Below are 21,408 nucleotides of genomic sequence, written 5' to 3' on the forward strand. Positions count from 1 at the left end.
ACTTTTTCATTCTTTGCCCCAAACTGTATGACTTCTTCATTGTCATATCAACCCATGTTGCAACTTTCAGGGAACTATGGACTTGAACCTCCAGCGCCAGCGGGTTAGACCACAGTGAACATTACTTACTTGGATTTTCAGAAGACTTTTAACAAACTACTGCGCATAAGCTGCTAAATAGGATAAGAGTCTATGGTGTTAGAGGCTTGGATAGATGGATAACTGGCAGAAGACAGTGAGTGAGAAAAAGAGGTCCTTGACAGGATGGCTGCCTATAATTATTGGAATTCCACAGGAGTCTGTTTTCACTTGATTCATTAATAATCTCCGTGAGCTAACTGATGGGATTGTAGCCAATTTTGCAGATGATACAGAGATAGGAAGGGGTCAGGTAGAGTTGCAGAGGCATGGAGTCTACACAAGGAATTGGACAGGTTGGGAGAGTGGGCAAGAGAATGGCATATCGGATACAGTGTAGAGAAGTGTGAGGTTATGCATTTCAATGAGAAGAATAAGGTGTAGAGCACTTTCTAAATAGGAGAGAATTCAGAAATTAGAGGTGCAAAGGAACTTGGCAGTTCTAGTTCAGGATTTCCTTAAAGTTAACTTGCAGGTTGAGTCAGTAGTAAAGAAGGCAAATGCAATGTTATCATTCATTTTGAGGGGGCTAGAATATAAAAGCAAGGATGTACCAGCTCTGGAGAGGGTCCAGGGGAGTTTCACAAGAATGATTCCAGAAGTGAAAGCATTAGCATGAGAAACATTTGATGTCTCTGGGCTGTACTCAGTGGAGTTCAGAGGCTGAGAGGGGATCTCCATAAGACCATAAGATATAGGAGCAGAATTAGGCCATTTGGCCCATCTAGTCTGCTCTGCCATTTGATCATGGCTGATTAATTTTTCTCTCAACTCCACTCTCCCGCCTTCTTCCCATGACCATTCACGCCCTGATTAATCAAGAACCTATCAACCTCTGCCTTAAATACACTGATTGACCTGGTCTCCAAAGCTGCCTGTGGCAACGAATTCCACAGAATCACCACAATCTGGCAAAGGAAATTCCTCCTTACCTTCATTCTAAATGGATGTCTCTTTATTCTGAGCCTGTGACCTTTGGTCCTAAACTCCCCCACTATAGGAAACATCCTCTCCACATCCACTCTATCTAGGCCTTTCAACATTAAATAGGTTTGAATGTGATCCCCCCCCCCCATACTTCTAAATTCCAGCGAATACAGGCCCAGGGCTATCAATTGCTCCTCATATAATAAGCCCTTCATTCTCAGAATAATTTTCACGAACTTCCTTTGAATCCTCTCTAATGTCAGCACATTCTTTTTCAGATAAAGAGCCCAAAACCGCTCACAGTGCTCTAAGTGAGGCCTCAACAGTTCCTTATAAATCCTCAGCATTATATCCTTGGTTTTATATTCCAGTCCTCTTGAAATGAATGCTAACATTGCATTTACCTACCTCACTACCTACTCAGCCCGCAAGTTAACCTTTAGTGAATCCCACACGAGGACTCCCAAGTTCCTTTGCACCTCGGATGTTTGAATTTTCTCTCTATTTACAGTTTTATTCTGTAAAGTGCGTGGCCATACACTTCCTAACACTATATTCCATCTGCCATTTCTTTGCCCATTCTCTTAATCTGTCTAAGTCCTTCTGCATCCTTCCTGTTTCCTCAACACTACTTGTCCCTCCACCTATCTTCATATCACCATCAAACATGTCCACAAAGCCATGAATTCTGTCATCCAAATGATTGATAAACAATGTAAAAAGAAGCGGTTCAATCACTGACCCCTGTGGAACACCACTGGTCACCAGCAACCAATCAGAAAAGATTCTCTTTATTCCCACTCTTTGCCTCCTGCTAATGAGCCAATGCTCTATCCTTGCTAATGTCTTTCCTGTAATATCGTGGACTCCTACCTTGTTAAGCAGACTTATCTGCAGCACCTTGTTAAAGGCCTTCTGAGTACACAACATTCATTGATTCTCCTTTGTCTATCCTGATTGTTATTTCTTCAAAGAATTCCAACACATTTGCGAGGCAAGATTTTCCTTTAAGGAAACAACACTGTCTTTTGCCTCCAAGTACCCTGAGACCACATCCTTAACAATTGACTCCAATATCTTCCCAACCACTGAGGTCAGACTAATTGGCCTATAATTTCCTTTCTTCTTCCACTCTCCCTTCTTGAACAGTGGAGTGACACTTGTAATTTTCCAGTCCTCCAGAACCATGCCAAAATCTATTGATTCTTGATGCCTCCACAATCTCTTCAGCTACTTCTTTCAGAACACTGGGGTGTACACCATCTAGTCCAGGTGACTGACCTACCTTCAGACCTTTCAGCTTCCTAAGCACCTTCTCCCTGGTATTTGCAACTGCAGTCACTTCTGTCCCCTGACACTTTTGAATATCCAGTATACACTTGTATCTTCCACAGTGAAGAATGATGCAAAATATTTGTTCAGTTCATCCACCATTCCCTTATCCCCCATTATTACTTCTCCAGCATCATTTCCCACTGATCTGATATCTACTCTTGCCTCTTTTTTACTCTTTATCTTATTTTAATCTCTTTCAATACTATCTGATACTGAAAGACCTGGATGTAGTGGGCATGAAGAAGATGTTTCCATAAGTAGCAGAGTCTAATATCTGAGGTCACAGCTTCAGAATAAAAGGTTGTTCCTTTATAACTGAGATGAGGAGGAATTTCTTCAACTAGACAGCAGTGATCTGTGGAATCTGTTATTAGGGAGTACTGTGAAGGCCAAATAAATTGAGTGTCCTTAAAGCAGATATAGATAGGTTCTTGACTGGTTAGTTTTTAAAGAATTATGGGGAGAAGACTTGCAATTAAAAAGCATTCTTCCCTAGTACCCTCTGACTTTTATAACCAAGCCAATTTGAGATTGAATTAACCAGTTTCCTTTGGTTCCCAAATACTCTGAACTTCTTGACCAGTCTACCACACACAGCTTGTCAAGTTCAACACCTTTCATTCATGAATCGTGCCCTCCTCAAAAGAAAAAACCTCAATGAAATTAGTGAGATAGAATTTCTCCTGTACAAAGGCATGGGAACTCCACCTTTTTCAAGTGTAGAGAAATCCCATCCCTCCCAGGAGAGGGTAGTGGTGTCTAGAAATAGCAGTCACAGCTTTAAGATGAGAGTAGAGAAATTTAATGGCGATCTGAGGGATATGTTTTTCACACAGAAGATGGTAGCTATCAGGAATGGGCTGTTAAAGAAGGTGGCAGAGACAGATGTAACACTTATTAGATGTATGGACAGGTACTTAGATAGGAAAAGTGAATAGGGATTATGAACCTAATGAGGGTAAATGTGATTAGTGTAGAATCAAAACTAGAATCAGGTTTATTATCACTGATGTATGTCATGAAATTTGTTGCTTTGAGGCAAAAGTACAGGGCAATATATACATTATATCATAAATTACAATAAGAAATATATACTGTAGTTAAATAAAGAGTGCAAGAAGAGAGCAAAAATAGTGAGATAGTATTCATGGATTCATGGACCATTCAGAAATCTGATGGTGAGGGGAAGAAACTATTCCTGAAGCACTGAGTGTGCATCTTCAGGCTCCTATACCTCCTCCCTCAAGGTAGTAATGAGAAGAGGGTATGTCCTGCCTGGTGGAAGTCCTTATTCATGGATGCACCTTTCTGAGGCATTGCTGGCTGAGTTTACAAACATCTCCAGCTTTTTCCAATCCTATCTAGAAGGCTTCTCCATACCAGATGATTCATCCTGTTAGAATACTTTCTGTGGTACATCTGCAGAAATTTGCTGGAATGTTTGGTGACATACCAAATCTCCTCAAAATTCTAATGAAATAATGCTGCAAGTGTGCCTTCTTTGTAATTGCTGTTATGTTTGTTCTTGATAAATGACAGACTTAACATGGGTAAAAATAACACATTTATTTACAGCAACACACATAAAAGTTGCTGGTGAACGCAGCAGGCCAGGCAGCATCTCTAGGAAGAGGTACAGTCAACGTTTCAGGCCGAGACCCTTCGTCAGGACTAACTGAAAGAAGAGCTAGTAAGAGATTTGAAAGGATCCTCTCATGATCCTCTCATATCCCTTTTGCCAATCACCTGTCCAGCTCTTGGCTCCATCCCTCCCCCTTCTGTCTTCACCTATCATTTCAGATCTCCCCCTCCCCCTCCCCCTCCCATTTTCAAATCTCTTACCAGCTCTTCTTTCAGTTAGTCCTGATGAAGGGACTCAGCCCGAAACGTCGACTATACCTCTTCCTAGAGATGCTGCCTGGCCTGCTGCATTCACCAACAACTTTTATGTGTGGTGCTTGAAATTCCAGCATCTGCAGATTTCCTCGTGTTTACATTTATTTACAGAATGGTTTCAGCCCGACACAAGTGCGCATGACCAGTTCACCAGCATCACCCCCAGTTCTGGGTGAACAGCAGTTCATTATTATGTACACACATAATAACACAATCACACCAATATGTTTGCACCAGGATAGATCTTCAGAGGTGTTGACACCTAGGAACTTGACACTGCTCACCCTTTCCACTGTTGATCCCTTGATAAGAACTGGTGCGTGTTCTCTCAACTTCCCCTTCCTGAAGTCTACAGTCATTTCCTGGTGGCTCAGACTTTGAAAGAATGGTTGTTGTTGTGACGTCACTCAGCCAGCCTTTCTAACTCACTCCTGTATACGTCCTCATAACCATTTGAGATTCTGATGACAACTGCTGTCATCAGTGAATTTGTAGATGGTATTTGTGCTGTACACAGTCATGGGTGTAGACAGAGTACAAAAGCATTATGGTCGGCATAGGCAAGGGCCTGTGTCTGTACTGTACATTCTATGATTCTGTGACATCTTACCTCCCTCTCCTTTTACAGTATTTTAAGCTGATCACTCTGTTTGTGATTCCTTGTTCTGCTCTTCTGTTCTCACTGTCTCATGGAGCTTTCCCACGCAACCTCAGGATATGCAGTATCTGTCATTTCTCCTCTTCGTTTCCCACCAAATGGGATTAGTGTGGATCAATATTACAGTCAGCAGGTGAGTCGAATGGACCCATTTCTTTGCTGTACGATTCTATGATTCTAACAATTTTCTCTAATGATTCCCCACAACTGAGTATACTTCCCTGGCTCACACCTTTTTCCCCTCTTAAATAAAAGATGATTATTATCAATCATGCAGTCTCCAGACTACGATGGTGCTACAGACGAGGATGTCTCATAGTAGATACTTAGATATTCTCAAGGGGGAGGGTGATGGGCCAGAGGTTGTTGTGCATATTGACACCAATAACATAGATAGAAAGGACGATGACAAATTGGTTTTTTATTGTCATGTGTAAAGAGGTGCAGTGAAAAAAAATTATTTTGCATACTAACCATTTCTTCACATCAGGAATAATGGTGCATAGTTCCCTGAAGGTGGAATCTCATGTGGATAGGGTGGTGAAGAAAGCTTTTGGTATGCTGGCCTTTATTAATCAGAGCATTGAGTATAGGAGTTGGGATATAATGTTGAAATTGTATAACGCATTGATAAGGCCAAATTTGGAGTATTGTGTACAGTTCTGGTCACCAAATTATAGGAAAGATGTCAATAAAATTGAGAGATTACAGAGGAGGTTTACTAAAATGTTGCCTGGGTTTCATCTCCTAAGTTACAGAGAATGTTTAAACAAGTTAGGTCTTTATTCTTTGGACTGTAGAAGGTTGAGGGGGAGCTTGATAGAGGTATTTAAAATTATGAGGGGGATTGATAGAGTTGACATGGATAGGCTTTTTCCATTGAGAGTAGGGGAGATACAAACAAGAGGACATGAGTTGAGAGTTAAAGGGCAAAAGTTTAGGGGTAACATGAGGGGGAACTTCTTTACTCAGAGAGTGGTAGCTGTGTGGGATGAGCTTCCAGCAGAAGTGGTAGAGGCAGGTTCGATGTTGTCATTTAAAGTTAAGTTGGATAAATATATGGACAGGAAAGGAATGGAGGGTTATGGGCTGAGTGCAGGTGGGTGGGACTAGGTGAAAGTAAGAGTTCGGCATGGACTAGAAGGGCCGAGATGGCCTGTTTCTGTGCTGTAATTGTGATATGGTGATATGGTTATATCAGTACATCAAGGTAGAAAAAGGGAAAAACAATTAATTCCATCACAGTGAGTATAGGGAAATTAGGAAAGAAACTGAGAACGTAGGACCTTGAAGGCAATAATCTCTGAATTTATCTCTCTACCTAGTCAGGGCAGGAATAGAAAGAACAGATAAGCAGCTGGTGTGGGTGCAGGAGGACTGCTGTCTGGTTTGAGGATCATTGGAACCTCTGCTGGGGCAAGGGTGACCTGTACCAAAGGGATGGGTTGCACCTTTTTTCCTTCCACAGATGTTCTCTGACCTGCTAATTATTTCCTCACATTTTTGATTTTACTTTATTTCACATTTTCAGCACCTGCAGTTTTTTTTCTCTTCAGTTATTGTTGTTTTTTGTTTAAATTTTTGCTGCAGGATTATGGTTCTTTAAAGTGTTGTTTGCTGGATTTTGGGTCAATAGTGAATTGTAGTTTTAAAATTCTTGCTTGATTTTTGAAGAATTGTTGTTTAGTCAATTGATTTTTGATGGAGCATTTGATGGATTGCTGCTTGTCAGATTATTACCTGTTAGATTGTTAATTGTTACTTGATGAATTCTTGCTTGTGAGGTTGTTGCTTGATGGACTGTTCCTTGATGTCAGTTGTATGTGAGGTTGAATTACATTAGATGATTGGTTATTTGTTGCAATGCTGTTTATTGAACTGGTTGGTTGATTCTGCCTTATCTTAATATATGTTTGATCAATAGCTGCTCTTCCATTGTTGACTGTCTTTTGATGGATTAAACTGAGATGAACTTCGTTGAATTTTTAGTTGGTGGATGCAAATATTATTGATCGTTGCACCGTTACTTGTTGAGAAATATTGTTTGGTGGATTTTTATTTAACAGTTCTCGGCTTGTCCTGTGCTGGGTTGTTGTTCGTGCTCTGCTGTGGGGTTGTTTATTGATGGATTACTGATTATTGTAAAATATATTTTTAGATTGTTGGATTCTTGTTTTTTGGTTGGATTACCATTCAAATCAGTTTTGTTTCATTGGATTGTTGCTTCCTTTTTTTGTTAGTTTATTGTCCTTTTACATTATTGGTTGTTGGGTCATTGCTTTCTCCAGTAAAGCCTTCATTATATTCTTTAGAACTGTAGAAAGTTTTTGACTCTGACTATAGCCAAGTGATACAAATTTATCCTTCTAGGCTATGAGGACCAGTCATCCGAGATTCACCACCGATATGAATCAGAAATGAAAATACCTCTTTGGGAAAGGGCAATCTTATAGAGTCATGTAGCAAAGAGAAGACCCTACGGTTCACTGTTTATGCTGACAACCAAGCACTGTTTACACAAATTCTCTACTTAACCCATTTTATTTTACCCATATTCCCAACAAATCAATTCAGTTTTACCACTCACTAATATACAGTGACCAACATGTCTTTCTGACGGGCGAGGGGTGGAAATTGGAGAGATGGTGCAGGAAAAATACAGTCACAAGGGCAAAGTACAAACTCCACACTGCCAGCATTGAAAGTCAGGATTGAACCTGCCTCACTGGAGTTGTGAGACAGCAGCTCCACAAGATGCAACACTACATCTCTCCCAAATAAAAAATACCACCACAAGCCAAAATATCTGCACACTTCATGAATTAATCTCTCCATATTAAGATTTGTGTGTATATATATATGCGTGCGTTTGTGTGTGCGTGTATTTTTGTGAATGCAGTTGCGCTTATGGATGCTAAGGCAGCATGTATAACTATGTGTGTTTGTTTGTGTCCACATAGGTGTGTTTGTGTTTGTGTCTGCTCATCTTGATGTTAGAATAGAATGGGGCACAATGCCTTGTTCTTCTTAATCCTTTCCACATTTATCTTCAGGAATAAATAATGCCACAATTTCCATAGGCCCTGAGACCAAATTAAAACTGGGATTCTCATCTTTGTGAACATTATTCATTCTTCTGTAAAAATCATTCACAAGTTCTGAGGGATGAGGGACAATATTTTAAAAAGTTCAGTGTGAAGTTAGAGGGATAATTGGACCACAATCTTTTGGATAAAGTTTTACATTATGTTCCTATTTGTTTTGTAGCCTGGGGAAAAGTACACGCTCAGGACAACAAAGACTTTTTTGGGTTTTAATTCCTTTATCGGTTTTCGATGTTTAAGTGCCAGAAGTGGGTTGCGAAACAAAATGAACGAATTTACAACCAGTTCTTGCTGTTACAATCTCAGCTTAACTTTCGATCCACACCCTTGTGTATGGACAGAATTGCGTATGCAGTATAAAAATACCAGAACTAATATGGTACAAATACAGTAGTGGCAATCCTGAAGGAACACAATACAAACAACATTAGAATCCCACCCACCCTGCATCTTATACATAACAGCGAAAAATGTAAGCGAATACATCTCATCTAAGATGTACACACGTGCTGAACTTCCGAACAGAGACTAAACATTCATGTTATGTGGTTACATGCACAATCAGTCCCGATACAATAAAGTTAGACAGAAGGTACACTTTGGCACAGCTTTTGCAAGGTATTGCCTGGTAGCTAAATTACAGGAAGACTGGCCTACTTGGATGGTGAGGAACTTGGTATAAGCCACGCTACACAGCGTTTATTTCTTCACTCGTGGAAATCTAAAGCATCCACATGTAAAACATGTCAAATTACTGATATTCTCAATCTGCCAACAAGCATAAACGAATTCACATGGATATTGTCAATTAATGCTCATCTTTCCTCACCATACCCAACACACTCTGGGAGGAGCCCAATTTCAAAGGCCTACCACATCTTCAGCAGAAAGCAAAATGGTCTCCCCACTATCCCGCACGTGCATAATGACATCACCGTCTCCCTTAAAGGCACAGACAACTATTCTAGCATTAACCGGATGGATGCCTAAGTATACTTTTAACAATAATGAATAAGATCCGATGGTCACCCAGTTATTCATTCTCCTGCAAAAATCATGCACAAGTTCTGAGGGATGAGGGACAATATTTTTAAAAATTCAGTGTGAAGTTAGAGGGATAATTGGACCACAATCTTTTGGATAAGTTTTGCATTATGTTCTTATTTGTATTTATATGATAAATTCTGCAGGAAGTGTTAACAGGAATTATAACCATACAGGAATTTTAATGTATATTGCTACTGGTAGGTGTTATTTTCAAAACTATGCATGTACATCTAAAATTCCTCATAACAATTTTGGTTGAAGAACCCAAACCACAAGTTATATATCATGTGAGTTAATGAATTAATCTATAAATCTTTGAACAACAGCAACATGTCTTTGCTACACAGTAGGATAGAGCACAACACTTTACAGAACAGGTGACCTGGGTCCAATTCCTACCACTGTTTGTAAGGAGCTTGTATGTTCTCCCTGTGATTGTGTGGGTTTCTTCCGGGTGCTCTGGTTTCCTCCCACATTTCAAAGACGTACCCGTTGGTAGGCTAATTGGTCATTGTAAATTGTCCCTTGATTAGGATAGGGTTAAACTGGGGGTTTGCCAGGTGGCATGGCTCTCAATAAATAATAAAAAAATACAGCACACTTAACAATGTAAAGATATCCTGAAAGAGTTCAGACACAAAAACAACATGTGACCAAGTCGACCTCAAAGGTGGTTTGTCTAAAGTTAGAGAGAAATTTTGAGGTGGGGGGGAGATAGAAAATGAGAAATGAGGGAGAGAGGAGGGAGAGAGAAGGCAGGGAGAAGGAAGGGGAAGAAACCGAGAGCGTGGTTGGAGAGAGAACTTCAGCTGTTTCATTTGCTCCTGTACAGCACTAACAACAGCTTCCCTCAGCACAACGGAATTAATGTAATGTTTAACATACGAATGGTGGATAGTTAGCAGACTCAGTGGGCTAAAAGCCAATTTCTGTGCTTTATCTCTTTATGGCTCTGTGGCACTGCTTCACTAAATACAAGTAGATAGAGGGCAAAAAGAAACTGTAACTGTTATTTGACATATCTATGAGGCATTTCTTATTAATGGAACACCCAAGCACCCAAGTTCAGGTAGTCACTGCTAGCAAACCAGAGGCTGAAACCTTATATAATTGTAAACACAAAATATTCTACTGATGCTGGACATCTTGAGCAACAATGCTGCAGGAACTCAGCAAGCTTTGGCAATATCCATGGATGAGAATAAACAGTCGGGCTGTTCTGATGAAGGGTCTTGACCCAAAATCTTACAACTGTATCATTGTTTAATGTAGCAACACTTAATTCTTTGTGCATTAAATTTGACTCCTGATGGAAATACAATCATTACGACAGGTTGGATCTCAGAATAAAGGTCAAACCTTATATCCAAATGAGGAAGGTCTTAGTCAGCCTTGCATTATTTATTGAGAGAAAATACATTATATTGATTTTAGGTAAGAAAAGTATATGTGATCCTGTTAAGAGACTAACAGCATCATGCATAAATTTTAAGACACATAATGACAAGCAATACAATATTTTGCAGACATAACTAAAATTCAAACAACGATTGAATAGCCTTTATATTTGCTGCAACCAATTAAGATAAATCACTAAAATGTGCAATTAGTTTCACTTAACAGGAGACAGAATTTGGAGCAAAAGGCATAAAAGTTTAAAAGAGTTTGATCTCAGGACTTCTTAGTGAGTTTCCTTAACAGGACAGTAAAAAAGGCATATTTGCAACATAGCTGATGGAACTCGGCAGGCCTGACAGTATCTTTGGAAAAGAGTTAACAATTGACTTTTCAGGCCGAGACACTTCATCAGGATAGCTTCATCCCCGATGAAGGATCTTGGCTTGAAACGTTGTTCGTTAAATGTTTGGTTTTCTAGTTGTATAACTTAAATGTTTGGTCAAATGTTTTCCTGTTCGTCAATAAATGATTAATGTGCTTATTCGTAATCAGTGTCTTCTGTCTCACTTACCAAACCCATGAATCTGCTTCCTTGTAACACAACGGGGGGAGAGGTCCCGCAAAGCGAGTACAGGGAGTTAGTAATGTGGCTGCAAAGTCAGACCTTGAAGGTTGTAATCTCTGGATTACTCCCAGTACAACATAATGGCAAGCTACAAAATTATGGAACAGATGAATGAGTGGCTAGGGAAGTGGTACAAGGGGAAGGCTTCCAGGTCGTTGGATTGGTGGGATCCTTTCTGGGGTAGGGCTGATCTGTACAAGGGAGTCATGTTGCACCTTAACTGGAAAGGAACCAATGTCCTGGCTGGGACTTTTACTAGGATTACTCGGGAGGTTTGAAGTTTGGCAGGGAATGGGAGCCAAGGCACTGGGTTAGAAAATAGAGGAAGGTAGACCAGTAAGAAGAGGTAGGAGCAAGGTATAGACTCGATGGGACAGTAGGTTGAATTGTGTGTATTTTAACATTAGGGGTTAGTTTGATGAACTCAGAGCATGAATTACTACATGGAATTGTGATGTTGTAGCCATAACAGAGACTTGGTCGAGAGAGAGAGACAAGAATGGGTGCTGAATATTCCAGGAGTTTAATGTTTTAGAAAAGATAAAGAGGTAAAAGGATGGAGTGGGAGTGGTGTTGTGCTGTAAATCTGGGACAGAATCACAACTGAAATCGGAGTGTGCATAATGTAGAATTCATCCACTGAGTCTATATGTGCAGAACTCAAAAAGACCATTAAAAAGTGCAATCATTCTGATATGATTATACTACAGACCCTCCATAGCCACTGGGGCATTGAGGAATAGATGTGCCTGCAGATAGGGAAAGGTGTAAAAGTAAGAGATGTTATAGTGGATGACTTCAACTTCCCTAATGTAAATCGGGACCTTCGTAGAAAAAAAGGTAAAGATTACTATGTCACATGTATATGACATGTCACAGTTTGAGGATAAAGGGGAAGCCTTTTAGGACCGAGATTAGGAAAAACTTCTTCACACAGAGAGTGGTGAATCTGTGGAATTCTCTGCCACAGGAAACAGTTGAGGCCAGTTCATTGGCTATATTTAAGAGGGAGTTAGATATGGCCCTTGTGGCTAAAGGGATCAGGGGGTATGGAGGGAAGGCTGGTACAGGGTTCTGAGTTGGATGATCAGCCATGATCATACTGAATGGCGGTGCAGGCTCGAAGGGCCGAATGGCCTACTCCTGCACCTATTTTCTATGTTTCTATGTTTCTATCACAACAAACAGTGAAATGCATAGGTTGCATCAAATCAAATGATTTAGATGGGGTAGCATTTGTTCAGGAGCATATACATCTTTAAATCAATATGTAGACAGGGCAACAAGAGGAGGGGCCATACTGGACCAGGTGCTGAGTAATGAACTATCCATGTGACTAAGCTTTCAGTGAGAGAACATTTAAAGAACAGCGAACACAACTCTAAGTTTGAAGCAGACTATAGACAAGGATAATTATGCACCTTGCGGGTGAGTATTAAATTAGAGCAGGGAAAATTATGGGAGTATTAGGCAGGATGTTGGGAGAAGTAATTGGGAACAGCTGCTTTTGGGCAAGTCCACATCTGACATCTGCAGGTTGTTTAAAGTCAGAGTATAGGATAAGTATGTCCAATAATTTGGGATCTTTATCCCAAAAACAAGGAAGTACTCTAAAGGAAGCATGAGGCAACCGTGACTGATAAAGAAAGTCAAAGGCAGCATAAAACAAAATGAGAGAGCGTATATTATGGGAGGTCAGAGGACTAGGAAGCTTTTAAACACCAACAGAAGGCAACTAAAAAGTCAGAGAGAAAGGATGAAATATGAAGGTTAGCTAGCCAGTAATATAAAAAAAGATAGCAAAAGTATTTTTCAGATATATAAAGAGTAAAAGAGAGTCATGAGTGATATTGGACCGCTGGAAAATCATAATGGAAAGATAGGAATGGAGGTAAAGAAATGGCAGATGAACTTAAATATTTTGTGTTAGTCTTCACTGTGGAAGACACTGACAAAATGCCAGAGATGTGAGAATGACAGGAATCTGATGTGAGTGTTGTTGCCTTGAAGAAGAAGAAGAAGGTTCTAGGGAAGTTGAAAAGCCTGAAGGTATGTAACTCATTTGGACCAGATGGACTACACCCCAGAGTTCTGGAAGAGGTAGCTGAAAAGATTGTAAAGGCATGAGTAATGATCTTTCAAGAGTCACTGGATTCTAGAATGTTTCCTGAGGACTGGAAAATTGCAAATGTCACTCCACTCTTCAAGAAGGGAGGGAGGAAGAAGAAAGGAAATTACAAGCCAGTTGGCCTGACTTCAATGGTTAGAAAGATATTGGAGTGTATTACTAAGGATGAGGTTTCAAGGTACTTGAAGGCACATGATAAAATAGGCCAAAGACAGAATGGTATTCTATAGGGGAAATCTTGCTTGATAAATCTGTTGGAATTCTTTGAGGAAATAACAAGCAGGATAGACGAAGGACAGTTGGTGAATGTTGTTTATTTGGATTTACAGAAGGCCTTTGATAAGGTGCAGCACATGAGACTGCTTTAATAAGACAACAGTCCATGGTACTAGCATGGATCGAAGATTAGCCAAGTGGCAGGGGCAGAGTGGGAATAAAGGAGACTTTTTCTGATTGGCTGCTGGTGACTAGTGTTGTCTACAGGGGTCATTGGTTGAAGGAATTGATGGCTTTGTGAACAAGTTTACAGATGATATAAAGATAGTGGAGGGCAGGCAGTGTTGAAGAAGCAGGGGTTCTGCAGAAAGACTTGGATAGATTGGGGGAATGGGCAAAGACGTGGCAGATGGAATAGAATGCAGGGAAATACAAGATCATGCACTTTGGCAGAAGGAATAAAGGTGTGGATTATTTTCTAAATGGGGAGAAAGTTTATGTATCAGAGGTGCAGAGGGACTTTGGAGTGCTCGTGCAGGATTCCCTAAAGGTTAACTTGCAGGTTGAGTCAGTGGTAGGGAAGGCAAGTGCAATATTAGCATTCATTTCCAAGGGTGAAAATACAAAAGCAAGGATGTAAGGCTGAGGTTTTATAAGGCATTGTTCAGTCAACACTTGGAGCATCATGTGCAGTTTTGTGCCCCTTACCTACAAAACTGGCATTGGAGGTCAAGAGTAGGTTCATAAGAATGAAGGGTTAAAATATGTGGAGTGTTTGATGGCTTTGGATCTGTATTCACTGGGGTTTCGAACAATGAGGGCTGATCTCATTGAAACCTATCAAAGGTCTGTTGGATGTGGAAAAGATGCTTCCTATAGTGGGGGAGTATAAGACCAGAGGGCACAGACTTAGATGAAGAACATCCATTTAGAGCAAATGAGGAAAAATTTCTTTAGCCATAGTGGGGGTGAATCTGTGGAACTCATTGCCACAGACAGCTGTGAGTATATTTAAGGCAGAGGTTGATATGTCCTTGATAAATCTGGGCATCAAAGTTATGGTGAGATGCCAGGAGAATAGAGTTGAGAGGGATAATAAATCAGCCATGATGAAATGGCAGAGCTGGCCTAATTCTGCTTCGATATCTTGTGGTATTACAAAAAGGAAGGGCCAGAATGGCAAGATGGAAATCTTGGATGTTGAAAGAGGTGGTGAATTTAGTCAAGAAGGAAAATAAAATATACTTGAGGGTTAGGAAGCTAAAATCAATGGGAGCTCTTGAGGATTATAAAGAGAATAAGGAGAGAGTTAAGCAGGGCCATGAAGGGTCTTTGACAAGTCAGATTAAGCAGAATCCCAAGGCATTCTATACATTAGGAGCAAAGGAAAACTAGGGTGAAGGTAGAACCACTCAGAGATAAAGGGAGAAGATGTGCTTCAGGGCAGGTGATGTGGGTGAGGTCCTAAATGAGCACTTTGCATCAGTAATTAGCAAGTAACAATCAGATATTGTGAGATAGAGATGGTCTCTTAAAGAACCCTGGATAATGCCCTGGATAAGTCCTCAGGGCATGATGGGAAATACATTAAGTTACTAACAGATACAAGCAATGAGATTGCTGGTGCCTTAGCATCATCTTTTTGTCTGCTCTAGCTACAAAGTCTTGGGGCAGGTGATTACTTAATGTTTTCAATTATTCAAAAAGGGATATTCCTGGAAACTATAGACAGGGAGTCTCACAACAGTTACTGGAGAGGATTCTTAGGGACAGAGTAAGGAGGAAGTTGTTCCAGTGAGACCACCTGAACCATGCTGAGACCACGGTCCTGGTAAATCACATAACAAGTGTCTATGAAGGTTCTCAGTCATTCAAGTCATTGTATATCAAGTAGTAGTAAATCAAGACAATTGGACTTGCTGTGAGTTGTTTAAAGATATAGCAATCACATGAGGGTCATTAAGAGTCGTAGAGGTAATGATCACTACCATCAGCTACTTGCAATGCAGTCCCAACTTCTCTACTCCAGCAGCTCCACAACAGTTCACGCCTCCATTCATGCAAAGATAAAACTAGTGACCTCTATGATGCTTAATGACCCTCATGTGATTGCTATACCTTTAAACAACTCTCAGAGTTTATAAACCAGAAAACTACACACTATGGATTGGAATGGAAGAAGCCTCTTGGATGAGTGGGGAAATATCTTCTGAACAACACAGCAAGTTTAGTTGCCTTGATTTACTACTGAACAAGGGCTGCGTACAGGGCTTTAAGCTAAATTATAGGGGGTTGGTTCAACATCTTGGGAAAGTAGGGATAAAGTAAATGGGAAGGAGAGTTAAGGAGAGGTTGCAGAAGTCTCCAGAGTAAAAGAAAGTTTGGAAAGGGAAAAGAACTTAAATTCAGGTAACATGGGATGAAAAATTGAAAAGGCTGTTGAATACAGGACTGAATAATGAAATGAAAGATGATCTTGAAACACAGTTAGAAATTGGTCAGTATGACATTGAGGGCTTCACTGAGTTGTGGCTGGAAGAAGATCACAGCTGTAAGCTTAACATTGAAGGATATATATACTGCAAGGACAAGCAGGTGGGTGGAAGAGGTGGGGTTAGCTTTATTGGTTAAAAAAAATCAAATCCTTAGGTGACATTGGATTGGAAGATGTCAAATCCTTGTGGGTACAGTTAAGAAACTGCAAGGGCAAATATACTCTGGGAGTTATATACAGACCCCCAAACAGTAGCCAAGATGTGGGATACAAATTACAAAAGATATGTAAAAAGGCAATATTATGATGCTGTGGGGGATTTCAAAATGCAGAAAGATTGGGGAAAATCAGGTTGGTGCTGGATCCCAAGTGAAGGAATTTGTAGAATATCTATGAGATCTTTTTTAGAGCAGCTTGTGATTGAGCCCACAAGGAAAAGGCTCTTTTGGGTTGGGTGTTGTGTAATGAACCAGATTTCATTAGGCAGCTTAAGATAAAGGAACCCTTAAGAGCCTAGAATCAGATATATTAGTACAATATAATAATGGAATACAGTGAACTACAGAGACATGAGAGCAGTTAGCCAAGTTTATTAGCAAAGAACACTAACAGATGATGGTACAGCAGGAATGGTAGAGTTTCTGGTAGTTATTTGGAAGACACAAGATTGGTTCATCTTGAGGGGGGTGGGGGGAAAGACATCCTAATGGCAGGATGAGGCAACCGTTGCTGACAACGGAAGTCAAATTGGGTGGTGCAGTAGCATAGCAATGAGAATTACATTATTACACTGTCAGCACTGTCTGTAAGGAGTTTGTATGTTCTTCTTGTGACTGTGTGGGTTTTCTCCGGGAGCTCAGGTTTCCTCCCACATTCCAAGGAAGTGTGAATTAGTAGGTTAATCGGGCTGAAAGGGCCTGTTTCCATGCTGTATCTCTAAATACTTAATTAAATATAAAATATTGTACGAAAGCAAGAGAGAAGGCATACAACACAGCAACAAGTAGTGGGATGCTTGAGGACTGGGAAGCTTTAAAACAAAACAAAGGAAATGAGAGAGAAGATGAAATGTGAAGTTAAGCTTGCAAATTGTACAGGGGAGGATACCAAAAGATTTTTTATTTTATATTATATATATATGAGATAGGAGTAGACATCAGTCCACTGATAAATGACACTGGATAGATAATTATTGGGTCAAGGAAATAGCATATGAACTGAGTAAGTATTTTGCATCAATCTTCACTTTTTTTAAAAGAAAAAGCCAGAAATTGGAGAGTGTTAGGGAGCAGATGTGAGTATAGGCGCTATGACTAAGGAGAAGGTGCTTGGGAAGCTGAAAGGTCTGAGCGTAGATAAGTCACCTGGTACATCGCAAGGATCTGAAAGAGGTAGCTAAAGAGATTGTGGAGACATCAGTGGTGCTTCCCCTCCCCACCCCCACCAAGAATCACTGGATTCTAGAATAGTTCAGGAAAATTGCAAATCTCACCCCACTCTTTAAGAAGGGAGGAAGGCAAAAGACAGGAAATTATAGGCCAGTTAGCCTGACATCAGTGGTTGGCATAATGTTAGAGTCCATTATTAAGAGTGAGGTTTCATGGTACTTGGAAGCACATGATAAAATAGGTTGAAATCAGCATGGTTTCCTTAGGGGATGTCTTGTCTGGCAAATCTATTGAACACTTTAAGGAAATAACAGGCAGGATAGACAAAGGAGAGTATGTGGATGTTCTTTACTTGGATTCTCAAAAAGCTTTTGATAATGTGCTTAACATAAGGTTACTTAACTAAATGAGATCCCATAGTATTATTGGACAGATACTAGCATGGATAGAAGATTAACTGACTAGCAGAAGGCAAAGGATGTGAATAAAGGGGGCCTTTTCTAGTTAGCTGCTGGGGGCTGATAGTGCTCTGCAGGGATTGGTGCTTGGTCTACTTCTCACATTGGTAATGATCTGGATGACAAGACTGATGGCTTTTTGCTCAGGTTCACAGATGATACAAAGATAGATGGAGGGACAGGAAGTATTGAGAAAGCAGGGAGTCTGCTGATGGACTAAGGAATGGCAGGTGGCATAAAGTGTAGGAAATTGTATGGTTATGCACTTTGGTAGAGATTAAAGGTAGAGATTAGTGATGGACATGTGGCCAAGTGGTTAAGGCATTTGTCTAGTGATCTGAAGGTTGCTAGTTTGAGCCTCAGCTGTGGCAGTGTGTTTGTGTCCTTGAGCAAGGCACTTAACCACACATTGCTCTAGTGTCTGTGCGAGGAGTGGCGCCCCACACAGACTTCCAACCTGCACCTTGTAAGGCATGAAAATGCCCGAAGCAGGCCTCTCATGGTCTGAGTCAATGTTCCCCCTCAAAGGCATAGAGTATATTCTTAATTGGAAACAAATGCAGAAATCAGAGGTGCAAAGGTACTTGGGAGTCCTGGGGTGGAGGATTTACTAAAGGTTAACTTCAGGCTGATTTGGTAGTAAGGAAGGCAACTGCAATGTTAGCATTCGTTATGAGAAGACCAGGTATAGAAGCAAAGATGTAATGCCTGGGCTTTATAAGATGCTGGTCAGATCACATTTGGAGTATTGTAAACAGTTTTAGGCATAAGGAAGGATGTGCTGGCATTGGGAAGGGTCCAGGAAAATTCTCAGGAATGGAAAAAGTTAGTTTACAGTATGAGGTTCATTTGATGACTCTGGGTCTGTGCTCACTGCAGTTTAGAAGAATGGGATGAATCTCATTGAAATCTACCAAAAATTGAACAGCCTAGATAGTATGTATGTGCAGAGGATGTTTCCAGTAGTGGGAAGTTTAGGGCCCGCAGGCACGTTCTCAGAATAGAAGGAAGTCCCTTTAGAACAGATGGGGGGGGGGGGATTTCCTTATCCTGAGTGTGTTGAATCTGTGGAATTCATTACCACAGACAACTGCAGAGGGAAAGTTATTAAGTATATTTAAAGCAGAGGTTGATAGATTCTTGATTACTAAGAATGTCAAAGGTTGCCGAGAGAAGGTGGGAGAATGGGGTTGAGAGGAAAAATTGGCCATGATCGAATGGTGGAGCAGACATGATGGACTTCATAACTTAATTGTTCTCCTGTGTCTTGTGGTCTTGTGATCTAGTGGTTAGGAGTTGTGAGCAACTGAAAAATCAAGGGCATTCAGCATGCCTTTGTGTGAGGCAAGTTATGTTAAAACTTGTTTGAGTTTTTTGAAGAGATGAAATTGGAGGCCATGAAGTTAAGGTGAGAGTGGGTAAGTTTAAAGGAGAAGTGCAGAGAAACTAGTGCTGAAGGTTGGGTTTACCGTTGAAAAGTTGTAATCAGTATCTGTAAGTATGTGACTCTTGAAGCCAAAGGATAGTATGGAAAGAATGACCTGTTTCCTCACATACTTTGGAACGAACAGATAGCCCAGTCATGATTTATTGTTTATTAATTTATCAGGATCTGATCACTGTTAGAAAAGTCAATATTTATTGCTCATTTCTTGTTTCTAATTCAGAGGGAAAGACTTCTCGAGTAATGAACAGACATGTATTTGGAGCTGGCTGATGTGGGCAAAGTCCTTACTGAGTTCTTTGTCTGTATCCACCACACATGGAGGAAAATGAGATCAATGTGGAGTCTGCTTGTATGTTAGGGCAGGTGGATAATTTCTGAAGGCCTGGTAGGTTATTGAGAAAGGCAAGAAATGAGATTGCTAAGATCTTGATCAAGAAATTTGTCCTCCCAAGCCACAGGCATTGTACTGGAGAGCTAGCAAGTAGTTAATCCTGTTCCTTTTTCAAGGAAGGGACAAGGAATAATTCTGGTAACTATAGACTGGCGAATATCTCAGTGGTAGGGAAATTAATCCAGAGGATACTAAGTGATAAGATTCGTGAGCATTTGGAAAACCATGGCCTAATTAGAGAGTGTCAACCTGGTTTTATGTGGGGAAAGTTGTACATTGCAAACTTGCTTGAGTTTTTGAAGAGAAGTTTATGTAGAGGATATTGTCAAGATGGATTTTAGTAAGGTATTTAGTAAGGTCCCACGTGGTAGGTTCATACAGAAGATTAAGAAACATGGGATCCTTGATGAATCGGCTGTTTTTGTATTCAGAATTGGCTTGCCCATTGAAGAATGAGGTGTAGTTGAAGGTAGGGCTTATTCTATTTGGAGGTCTATGGACTAGTGATGTTCCACAGGAACTGTACTGGATCTTCGCAATATGTGGATGGGTGGGTTAGTATATTTAATGATGACACAAAAATTGTGGCGTGGTGGATAGTGTAGATGTTTGCCAAATCAGTGGTGTATAGTGGATCAACTGCACATATGGGTGAAAAAATGGTAGATGGTGTTTATCTTGGACAAATTTGTGGTGTTGCATGTTTGGAGATTGAATGTGAAGGGAAAATACTGTCAATGACAGGACCCTTAACAAATTTAAAGTTTAGAGGGATCTCAGGTTCCAAGTCATTCAAAGTAGCCTCAAGTCATTAGGGTGGTTTAAAAAAAGGTGTGTGCATGCCTTTGTTAGTGGAGGTGTTGAATTTGAGTCGGGAAGTTGTGTTGTAGCATTATAAAACTCCAGTCTGGCCTCTTCTGGAGTATTTCATATAATTCTAGTCACCCCATTTGAGGAAGAACTTGAAGGCTATGAAAAGAGTGCAAAAGAGGGTTGAGGATGCTGCCCAGAGTAGATGGCATGTGCTATAAGGAGAGACTGGACAAATCGTGGTTCATTTCTCTGAAGTGGAGAAGGCTGATGGGAACACACAACACTACAGGCCCTTTGGCCCGTGATTCTGTGATGGCCCTTTAACCTAGTCCAAACCTTCCACATGGCCCTCAATTTTTCTTTCATCCATATGCCTGTCCAAGGGTTTCTTAAATATCCTTGATGTGTCTCCCTCTGCCATCATCTGGCAGTGCATTCCATGAACCATAAGCTCTCTGTATAAAAAAAACCTCTGAACTCCATCTATATTTTCCTCTCAACACCTTAAAGTTATGTCCCCTTGTATTACTGTACCCATCTCTGCCCTGGGGAAATGTCTTCGGCTGTCTTTTTGATCTATGCCTCTTATTTTCTTGTATACCTCCACCAAGTCACCTATCATCCTCCTTTTATCCAAAGAGCAAAGTTCTAACTTGTTCAATCTATTTTCATACAACACAATTTCAGATCCAGGCAGCTTCCTACTAAATCTTCTCTGCATCCTCTCTAAAGCTTCCCTATCCCTTCTGCACATTCGTGTCTAGATAATTGTCTGGTATTACTTTGTGTCCTGATTAGCACCTTCTAAATGGTGTAAAGTTCTTGTGCTCAAAAAAAAAACTGGGAATGCAAGGTGAAAACAGAAAATGTTGGCAGCATACATAAAGAGAGAAACAAATCATTGTTTTGGGTAAAACAGTACAACTCAGAAACAGGTCCTTTGGC

Source organism: Mobula hypostoma, chromosome 5, assembly GCF_963921235.1.
Source record: "Mobula hypostoma chromosome 5, sMobHyp1.1, whole genome shotgun sequence".
In the NCBI taxonomy this organism is placed as follows: domain Eukaryota; kingdom Metazoa; phylum Chordata; class Chondrichthyes; order Myliobatiformes; family Myliobatidae; genus Mobula; species Mobula hypostoma.